General features: G+C 45.0%; 1 long non-coding RNA gene across 2 annotated transcripts; it reads left to right on the top strand.

The window, feature by feature from the left end:
• Positions 1-3,820: 3,820 nt before the first annotated feature.
• On the top strand, positions 3,821-10,040 carry LOC109370353. Of its 2 annotated transcripts, XR_002120425.2 has the most exons (4): positions 3,821-3,864; positions 4,456-4,573; positions 4,710-4,966; positions 5,315-10,040. It is a non-coding gene; the product is annotated as an uncharacterized LOC109370353 (long non-coding RNA). The 2 variants fall into 2 exon arrangements; XR_004161611.1 differs by lacking the exon at positions 5,315-10,040 and having other exon boundaries at positions 4,710-5,279.
• The last annotated feature ends 870 nt before the right edge of the window (positions 10,041-10,910 follow it).

The following is a 10,910-nucleotide window of genomic DNA, read 5'->3' as shown; positions in this document are numbered from 1 at the left end:
TGGTACTAATTATACCTGGCAGGCACGCTGCATACTAAGTTATGCATTTAAGCATTGGTTGTTAGGGGAAAAATCTTGATGGCCATTGTTTCTATTAAAAAAAAAAAATACCCTTCTCGTTTTCAAAGTCACTGCTGTTACAGTCATTTTCTCTTTGAACGTCGGGATTCTGTCTTTGATTATATACCGAATTGTCTCTTGTCATTGCATAACCATTTTTTGGTGTGTGGATACATGGAGACGTTTTGCAGTTCAACGCAGTTCCTTCCCAATCCTGGTGCTTCTCTAAGAAAGAAACGTATTTAAGAATATAGATAGTCGAAAAAATAACAGGTTTTGATTTGATGTTTTCCTGGGATTTTTTTTTCTTTAAGTCCTACGGAATATATAACTTCCTTCCAAAATTGGAACGTGCGCTTCGAAAATAACCCTTTCTCCCACTTCTCACTTTTGATTGTATCAGAAATCATTATTTCAAAATTTTCTCCTCCTTCCCCTTTGCTGCTTTGGCAATTTACGCTACACACAAAAAGAATAAATATCTGTAATTCCACCACCAGTTTATTCAGCTTCTGGAAAGTTTTGGGGAAAAAAAGAGAACGAAAAAATGGGTTTAGAAAAGCCGATCGTGCTTACTGCGTTACTTAAATGAATGTGGAACACAACAGTTTTCCATTTTCCGAACTGCTTTTCTCTGAAGCCGGACAAGCCTCAGAAAAGTTGTTTTTGAGAATTAAATGGGGGGAGAATAGGAGGTTAAAAAGGCACTAACACTCATCTTGATGGTTATTGAGAAGCAGGAAAAATAGGAAAGGGTGAATGCTGACGGCCAGCTTGTAAAGCATACGTGTGAAAGTGACAACCCGTTCAGAAGCAGGAGGAGCTCGGTGCTGTGCTCGGAGCGCCGCGGCTCCGCGTTCAGCATCGCTGCCCCGCTGTGTGCCGGGCTGGGAGGATGCAGCGCGGGAGTGCTGGAGGCACGGCTCCAACTGCAACGCTCCAGCGAGCTAAGAGTGGGTTGGTTGCTTTGCTTGCTTGGTTTCAAGGTGTCTGTCTGGCCTCGGGGCTGAGCGCGCTGCTGCTAGACGCTGCCTGCCCTGCTCCCCGCAGATAGAATCAAAGGGCAGGGGCTCGCTGAGGCGGTGGCTCTCCAGAAGGGCCTCCCAGAGCAAAATGAAGGCACGCAGACAGGAGATGGGGTCCTGCGTTTTGGCTGTGCGTGGGTAAAATTGTGGTCTGTGCGCATGTGAATGCTCTTCCACTGCGGAGTGATGTCGATGCCACTATGGTGATGGGAAAACGGGACGACGACGGGGTGGTGGGGCTGCACCAAGCACCGAACAGATCCCACCCTTGGAAGGTGGTTCTGCTCTAACAGTGACGGCCGATCCGAACTCGGGTGGCTGTGGGCCTTGCTATCCTTCCATCCCCTGCTATCCTTCCATGCACGCTCACAGCAGGGTGTTGTAAAAACGCATTGCTTCGTGTGTGTATTGCTTCAGAGGGTTAAATACAACTAATTCAAAACCTAACCTCTCCGTTAAGGTTTGCCAATTTCGTTTCATCTGATAGAATTCTTTGCAGTAGAGTTTGTAAATCCTAGCTGTGTTTTTGAACGGGCGCTTTGTTCCCTTGCGTTCTGTAAGAAAAAGCCTAAAAAGGACTCACTGTATCTTTAAACGTGTGGATCCTCAAACCTCTCTAGGAAGGGGAAGGGGGAAGGGACCCTTTCAGGATTAATTAAACAGAGATGTCTTGCCGTAGACTTGAGGGTTTTACTGATAAATGCCAGCCCCTCACCCAGGTCTGGTGGTGGCTGTTATTATTTAATCACAGCTATTAAAAGAAATCCGAGAAATCTTTCCTTTCTCCTCCTCCTGCGTTCCATTTATCTGTCCTCCCAACCTGTTTGTTTGTGTATGGTTAAGTTTTCTGTGCCAGTGAGAAGCAGAGTGGAAATGTCAGGGGTCAGGCTGCAGGCAGGCAGGGGAGCAGTCAGCCGGGCTTCAGCTGCAGTCTTTGACTTTCTGAGAAATCTGAGATATGTTCCAGGCAACATTAACTCTTTCCAGCACAGCTGCCTTGCTGCTGCTGGCCTAAGGAATATGGATCAAGATGGGCACATTAAGAAATTGGGTTCGTTTTCTGTCATGCATATGTCCTCGTAGTCTAATTGGTGATGGGTGCTACTGCTTTCATTTCATTCACCCTCTTATCTAAGACGAGCAGGCTTAAAATTTCATCTGTCTTGGCAGCTGTGCATCTGGAAGATGAGGCTGCATGGATGCAACCTCTGGGAAGGATGGAGGATGGAATAATTTATTGCAGTGCTGCTATGGGTACCTATTTCTCAGTGCATTTTCCAGGAAACAAAGCGTTCATCCACGAGGGCACAGTGCTTCTGTTTGAAGACACATTTTTGGTTAGCGGCGTGGCTTGGAGCTTGCCACTCAAAAGATGTCTAAAACACAATCTGAATGCTCTTACCTTCAGAATAACCAGTTCTGACGTTGGCCAATTAACCTAGTGTCTCACATGCTTTGAGATGCATGTAGTGCAGTGTGTTAAACACACAGCGGCCCAGGCTCGTGGCGAAGCTGGATGAAGGTTTTGGTGGTGTGACTCATGTGGCACCACCTGCATCTCACCCTGCCTGTGCAAATGGAATGTGTGAGTCAGCGGTGGGGTGGAGATTATTTGTTGCCTTATGGCAGTAAACTAAGGTGCTTAAAATGTTGCCCGGTTTGACAGAGCGACAAAGTACAAGCAGTGCCCTTCTTGAGATAGTTGTAAAGACTACGCTGCTGCACAGCAACGTCTTCATTTTTGGCTTGATTTCTGTAGCAGTGTGTTTCTTTGGAGCTTGCATGTGTTGAGGCAGTGGGCCTCTCAAGAGCAAGCAGGATGTGCAAGGTGTGTAGTGTAGGAGCAGCACCCAGCACAGTGAGTGCTGGAGTTGTGAGCAAAATCATCTCACAAAGGGATCTTGGTCGCTTATGATGGTGTCTCAAAGCTTTACATTTCTTGCAGACCATTAGCACGCACCCAGAAGATGATTCTGTGCTACTTAATTACTTTTTATAGAGATAAAGAGTTGTCCACAGCAAATTCCCCTGTTTTAGTTTAAGTGAGTTAAGTAATGCTGTCATTTGTGTCTGGAAGAATGAGGCCATTTGTGCTAGCATTCATCTCTGGCTGGCTCCTGCCATGCCTGGAGCACACCAGGCTGGGGGATGTCTGTTGTCTCCTTACTGCTTGTGCTGCAGGTCTGCAGCTCAGCAAGTATGGGTGAAACAGTCACTGCTTTCTCTGTGTGTGCATTCTGTGCTTGTATCACTTCATGCTATTTGCATACTGTATCTGCTTTAAACTTATCTTCCTCTACCACTCCTTTGTTAACACAGTTGAAAAGTGCTGCTTGGCTGAGCCTTGGGGAGAGTGACCGAGTCTGGAGGGTTTTCTTCTGGGCACTGGGTAAGCAAGGGAAACCTGGGACCTCCCTTCTGGTGGGATGGCCGTGCTTCTGTAGTGAATGTAAAAGGAAGAGCTGTGCAATTAGTATAGTCCTCCTAACATCAGGATATCTGGTTATCTCTGTGATAATAGATCCCAGATTAGCCCCTGTTAGAGGTCTTGAAATACATTTCAGGGATTGTGTATACTGGGAGCTGTTGAGTCTTGGCCTGAAGCACTGATTGAGCACCTAGAGAAGGGACCTGGTCAGGCCTGGGAGCACAGGTGAAGGCAGTTCATGTGTGTGATCAGACCTCATTTAAGGGCTGACTGCCACTGGGGAAGGATCTCTTTCGGGAGGTCCCTCCTTGGTAGAGCTTTCTCCTGTGAACCTGGAATCTTCTGACACAGGTGAGCAATCTTCTTCCCTTCCTTTATAGAGCCTTTCTGTGGTGCCGGTCCTTCTGTCATCACACTCAGATTAACAGCAGTTTTAACAAATAGGTGCAGGTGCATATGAGACAGAAGTGAACTGTAATTTGTCATCTGCTAATCCTATGCAGATTACCCATCACCATGAGATATGCATCTTGATTTAGTGTGTCAGCACTTGTGTGGTTCAGTGCTGCTCTGTCCTGTCCCTTGTCCCTGCTCTTCCTGCACAGTCACTAAGTGGAAGTTGGCACTTCTGGAGTTCTTGTCCCTGATCGCTTCAAAGCAGAGCCTACACAGCTGCTAACATGGAGTGGAAAGTTAATTGTCTGTCGTCGTTTCATTTTTCCAGTGATATTGAAATTGCTGTGGTTCATAAATCACACAAGCATGCAGCTAGAAAGGAAATATGGGCCCATACTTTTAGCTTTAGGTTTGGAGATGAGACCACGTCAGCATTGTGTTGTACTGGCCCATTCCATTCTGTTACAGGTCTTTGAAACTTTAGAGTTAATGTTCAGTTGAAAAGCAGCGAAAGTCTGTCTGTACATGACTTTGTTCCTCCAACAGTTATTTGCTTCTGATTTGCTGCTATTCTGAGAATTGCACGAAGACTCTTCATGGTGATGTGACAACTGGAAGAAAAAGATGAGCTCATCTTAATAGTAGCACTTAGAGACTTACCTGAGTAAGCCAGGTTTCTTTGTGTTGTGTTTTGTTGTTGTTTTTTTTTTTTTTAAGGTGTATTTCCCTAATTGCCATTCTTCCTTCACATGGCTGTGTGTTTCTTCTATCTGATGATGTATTTTTTGTTTTTCCTCCAGATAAATTTAACTTTAAAACGTGCCGTTCAACCAGGCCCTGGTGCTCAGTCAGTTGTATGATGTCCAGCTGAATCAACATACCTTTCTGCTATTTTGTGGGGTATTTCTGAATGCACCATATCTATTATTTGGCAACAACACTTCCATCTCTTCTTGCAGCCAAAATTAAATTTGGGGTATACCAGAACTTGAGATTTTCCTATTGCAGAAAGGACCCAGCAAGCACTTAGCAGTGCATTTTGCAACCACAGCATCAGGTATCAGTCTGATTTACAAACACCTAAATGTCTTCCAGCAGAGATTTTGGTCCTCGTTGAACAAATTCAAGCTTTCTGATGTCTGCTTTTTTTTTCTGTTACTTTTCTTAAACTTTTTAGAAATTGTTCACAAATTACTAGGAATTAGCAAATCACAATTGGAAAACCATTGGTTTTAGAGTGGTACTTCCGTGCCGTATGTGTTCACTGGAGTGGACCAAGGAGCCTTCATCACTAGCATGTCCCTCTGCAGGTTCTTGGGATGAGACCCAGACTTTGTTCTTAGGTTTCTGATCTCTCTCTCTCTTTTTTTTTTTTTGAAGTTCCTTTAACTCCTTTTGATTTTAGTGAAGCCATTTCCTAAGGTCTCCTCATATAAGCCACTACTTCCAAGACCAACAAACTGCAATTGGAGGTATCCTGAAGGGCAGTGAGATGTATTTCAAGGTAATGATCTAAACAAATTGGATGAAATAACTAAAGATGCTGGATGCTGTTTATTCTGCCTTCCTGTAAGCTTTTGGTAAACTGCAGCTGTATTTTCACAAATATTCTTGAGCTCATGTAGCTTAACCCAGAGTGTTAATGTACGTTATCACCACTTCTTGGTGTGCAAGAGCCTCAGATGAGTGAGACCCCTGGGAGTGATTGACTTTGCCTGTGGCAGTTTTGTATTATGGGCTCGTAATTGTGAATTATAGATACAGCAGAAGCACTTGCATGAGATGCAGGCAGAACTGGGGAGAAGATGGGAGGAGCTGATGGATGAACTTTCAGCAGCAGGAGGACTTGAGGTCCTCCTGCCCTGGCAGCTGAGCTTGATGCAGATGTGACTTTGGGATATGAGGATGCTGCTCCTATTGATTTCTTTGGGAACAAGATGACTACATACGTAACAGGCTTCAACCAACTGTATCCAAACCTTCTGCTCATGAGGAGATTGATAATATTTCAGAGACAAATTCTTTTTTTTTCACTAGGCTAACAAGTGCTCATTTAATTTGCATCCTGAAACTAAACGACCACAAACAAAGTTCTTTGAAGGGAATCTTCTTCTTTCATTCTGTTTTCATTTAAGGAAAACAGAGATTTCCATGTATAATTTGCAGGGCTTAAATATCCTACTTAGTGTTGTTGTTTCTATTTTTTTTCCTCAGCAATTATGTAGAGTCTTGCACAAATCTGATGAGGGAAAGCTGGAATTTACATGTTTCTTCCTCTGTTTCACTCTGTGCATAATCACCATCTATTCATTGCCTTTACAAACTCCATTCATACACCCACTTTCCACACTAGTGCCAGTGGGCATTTTAATGCTCTTTTTGCAGGCCTGTTCTGTGTATTGAAACTCACATTGGTCTGAAAGTGATGTTACCACTTTTGACCTGCATGTCCTCAAGAAGAAATGAGCTGCAGCAAAGCTTGCTACAACAGTAGGACTGGGTTAGAATGAGTTGGCTGTTAAAGTAAATATTGCTCTTTCTGTTACCATCCTCTGGCTGAGATTCAAGTCAGTGGTGATGGCGCAGCCAGCAGACCCAACTCTGAGCTATTTCTTGTCAATTAACACGCTTTGAGAAGTCCCTTTGTAATGGGGGAAGAAGCAACTTGCAGGTCAATAAAATCTGATTTCAGGCCATAGGCTGAGTCAGCACCTGGTGAGAGTTCAGAGCACTTCTGTGACCAGCGGTGAGCTCCCAGGGCTTTGGCTGCTGGTGGCCAGTTGTGCTGTGCAGGCCAAGGCCGTTAGTCACCAGTCATCCACTCACTTCCTTGTTAAACGCTAAGGTGGACGTTTAAGGCAGAACATTTAGGTAGAGTTTATTTCAGTTTGAGTCTGTCCTGAAATAATACTGAACAACGCCCAGGAGTTGGGTTTAGTGCATATTGAACAATTCTATCTGACTGCAGTGTGGACAGAAAATTCCACTTTGAAATTTATATTTTAAGAAAACTCTTTTATTAGCTCCTGCATTCTGATTCTCAAGACGTGGATTTCACGTGGTCTGGAGCTGTGCATAAATCTGCCATGTGATAATCTGCGTGCATGTGAAATAGATTTGAAAGTAGTGGATGCAAGATCCAGTGTTTCCTTGCTTGTCATGGACGTGTGGGTTGTTATCTTTGGTGAAAATGGGCTCAGAGCTTTTAGTTAGTGCAAGTGAGTGATGTACGCCAACAGCAGAGAAAACATGGGATCAGTCAGCCAATATTCACTCCTACTGTGGAGTTCTCCTCTTTGTGTTGCAATGGGATGCAGAGGTAGAGAGAGACACGGCTGAAAAAGCTGCCGTCCTTTGGAGTGAGCATTCAGAGAAGTTGTTCATAATCTATTTTCCTAATACTGGGTCTGAATGTAAATGTAATGGCAGGAGGGAGGATTTAAGCCATTGGGTCCTTTCTGAGCTGTACAGAAGTGCAAGGTGTGGCTGCCTTTTCTGACAGCTGTCATTGAGAAGCGTGTACAGATTTCTGTTTTATTGCTGAGCCTTTTTGGTCCCAGTACCAAGTGTGGAGCCATGTCACTGATAGTTGCTGGGCACTTGGGAAGGCATGACTTTACTGAAAGTTTGCTTGCCAAAAGGGGTGCAGAATGCACTGGTTCCTGTCAGGTATTCACCCGGATGAGCCTTGGAGCTCATAGAAGTCTCTTCTGAACGGCAGTCTTTCCTGACCAGCAAGTGGTTTATTGGCTTAGAGAACAGAATCTGCTTTCTCACAAATGCACTACGTTATGCGTACCTCCTCAAAATGAGTCACAAAGAAAGCCTCTGTTGGCATTACGAACCGGGAGGGAAAGACAGGGTGACTTTCTGCTTTGTCATCAGTTCAGGCCACAGTAAACAATCCAGAACTCCCAGTGGATTCACTGGTCTCCAAATGGTAGCATAAAAACAACAGGAGAGCTGAATCAGCTGCAATGGGCCATGTTGCAATTTCATGACTTCCACTTGTTTTCTCTTGGATCTGCCCAGGAAAGGTTTGACTGCTGGTGGCAGTTGGTTTGCTTTGCTTTTTTTAGCTTCTCATACCATGCAGGGCTGAGGAGAGCACGGCATTGGCGGCAGTGCTGGGAGATGGACCAGTTGTTCAGAAGCCGTACAGTTGGATTAGTGTAGGCCACAGGTGAAAGTTTGGCTGTCACAGCTCAGCTTTCACTCGCTGCTACATATCAGTGGTTTGTCTGCGCTGGGGAAGGCAGGATGAGCCTTGCAGAAACACAGCTCCTGATGGGGTCTGGTTTGCAAGAATGGGCTTTTATTACACATGAGCTCAAATCCTCTTCAGCAACCCCTTCAAAATAGGGGGCGGTCAGAACTTAACTTCCCTGTGTGGTTTGCTTGTTTTGCAGTGAAGCCAGCATGAGCATGAATGTGTTAAACTGAAAACAGGAACTGGTGACAGGCAAAATAGAGGAAGGATATGAGTTAAAAACAGTGAACTGTACTCCTGTCCCTCCTTCCCACCCATGCCATACGATAGAGGACAGAAGCTGATATTATCCCAAGGTGTTTTATGTATTTTCTCTGGCTTCCCCACGCTTGATACAGAGCTTGTATTTCTTCTCAGAGAGCTATATGGTTGAAAATAACTAATTTAATAATAGCTTCCAGATAAATAAATAGGTGTAGACAGTTCCATACTTTCCTGTAAAACCATGGACAGCAAGTTGCTCTCCTACAGGGAAATTCTGTTTTCCCCCCTTTCTCCTCTTCTTCCAGCTGGGTAGAGAGAGCACGTGTTTTTTGAACTGTGATGTCTTTCTCCTCATCCATACGTCATTTGTTCTCTGTCTACAGAGTCATACTGTGCATAAAAATGAGTACTTCCATTTCCACTGATTGGGTTAGTATTTTTTTCTACTTGGTGATGTTTTTACCAGTTTTTCCAGACACTGGCATGTGTCTATAGTAAGAGTATCTTTTTAAGTGGTATCTATCCCTAGCTAGGTGTTGGAGCTTCAGGGGAGGAATCTGCGGTTTGTTTGGATCCCTACAGCCATCAGGGAGGGGAGTAACAGCAAACCCTTCCTTAATGCAGGATTTGGGTTGCCGCCATGTTGTGGTATGCTCATCCTTCCATTGGTAAAAATCTGTGTGAAAGGAGGCTAGGGCAGAAAAAAGACCAATATGTATTCACAGCAGGTACTCTGTCTCCTGTTATCTAAATTCTGTGCAAGCAGTGAGCGCTGATACAGCTCCATGCCAGCTCTGAGACCACTTAACGCAAAATAAACATCTTCGCAGCATGGCCTGATACATGCTCCCTTTAGAGTTGCAGGCACCTCCAATTAATCATGCTGCCTATGCAGGAAGAGAATTTAGGAATCAGAGGACATTGCTAGACTTAATGGTCTGATGGAGAGGTGGGCAGCAACTCAACGTTAAGGGTAAGTGGGCTATGCTCCCAACCAAGTGAGCAGTGGCAGCCACTCCTTGCCTTGCCTCTCCTGCTCGGTGAGCAATGTCTTGTCTATATGCTGCAAAATCACAGGCTTTAATGAGCAGAGTTCTTGGTTCTGGCTTGCAGGATGTATTGGTGCTGTGGGGCAGTGCTCAGAGCTGTGCACATGTTTTTGACTAAACAGCCTTCCCTCCTTTGTGAGAAAAGGCTTTTATATTGTAGCTCAGCTGGCAGATCCCTGCCATAAATCTATGGGTTGACCAAGCCAAATGACTTCTTGAAATGTTAATGAATGAGATGTGACCGGTACTCTGGAGTTGGAGTGTCTGTGCGTAGCATTCTGGGTCAGCAGAGGGGAATCACCTGCTCCCTGTTTCGAGTGTGGTCCTCATTAAGTGCCATTGGCCCCAGCTGTGCATCTTAATAACCATGTAAGCTTTTGGTTTTTGCTTTAATTCTGGTTATCTTGAGGAGCGTTGTATCTTTAAGCGTCAAAAATGGCACCAATTACACAAAATAAGTGGAGGGCTAAAATCAGAGTAAGAAGGTTTCAGTCATGGAGCAAGTTGGGCTTTTCATTGAGTGCTTGGTGCTGCACTCTGCAGGCACTCAATGCTGCACGGAGCCCAGAGCCAAAGCCAGTCACTGCCCCAAGAAATGGGAGGTTAGAAGAGGCAGATTTGACCCAGCACAGGGCTGCAGGGTGCCAGAGGGGGAGGGAGCCGAGCTGTGCAGCTTTTATGGAGACGTGTTTGTGTTGGTGAACAAATGCACTGCGAGCTCAAGAAAATACCTTTGTCTGAGGTTTGGTCCGTTCTGCATTGGTTTGTTTATAAACAGAAAGGAAATGGTTGTGTTTAAAAATATCATTTTAGGAGTGAATTAATCTATGGAGACTCGGTCTGCTGTGCAGAGACATGAAATGTTTTCAGACCTTATTTTTCTTGAAAACTGAAAAAGATGATTCTGTAGTGTGTACAGATGCAGAGCTATGTGCCTGAACCAATATGTCAAACTGTCATGTGGGAGATTTGGTGAAAAACATCTTGTCCTAGGGGAATAATTTTAAACACTATATGTAGGTTTGCTGCCTCATAAGAGATCATTACTCAAATCTATTCCCTCTTATGCTAGCTTGGCCTCTGCTTAACGGGCTCAGAGTGAACAGAAGCCCATTAATGCATCCTTTAAGAGCGGTTATCGGGTGGTAGAGGGGAAGCCGATCTCCGATCAGGGAATATAGTGTTTTTGGCCAAACCATCTGATTTAGCCTTAACAAGATGAGTGGCAATCCAGGAGCTTTACGCCTGGCTGCTCATTGAGGGCGGCGGCGGCCGGGCCCACGCTGCGCTGGGCGGATGGGATGTGGGCAGCGCCGAGCCGCGGCTGAGGCTTTGTCAGAGCGGTGAGGATGTGTAAGGGACAAGCCCTGCGGCACGTGGCTGTTCCAGGGATCTTCACCTCCTGTTTGTCACTTTAATCTCGCAGCGACGCTGAAATGTAGAGTGGAACCCATTGCAAACCAGACCTTTACCAGACT

The sequence above is a fragment of the Meleagris gallopavo genome, chromosome 17 (genome assembly GCF_000146605.3).
Source record: "Meleagris gallopavo isolate NT-WF06-2002-E0010 breed Aviagen turkey brand Nicholas breeding stock chromosome 17, Turkey_5.1, whole genome shotgun sequence".
In the NCBI taxonomy this organism is placed as follows: Eukaryota; Metazoa; Chordata; class Aves; order Galliformes; family Phasianidae; genus Meleagris; species Meleagris gallopavo.
This window is presented reverse-complemented; position numbering and strand designations above follow the sequence as displayed.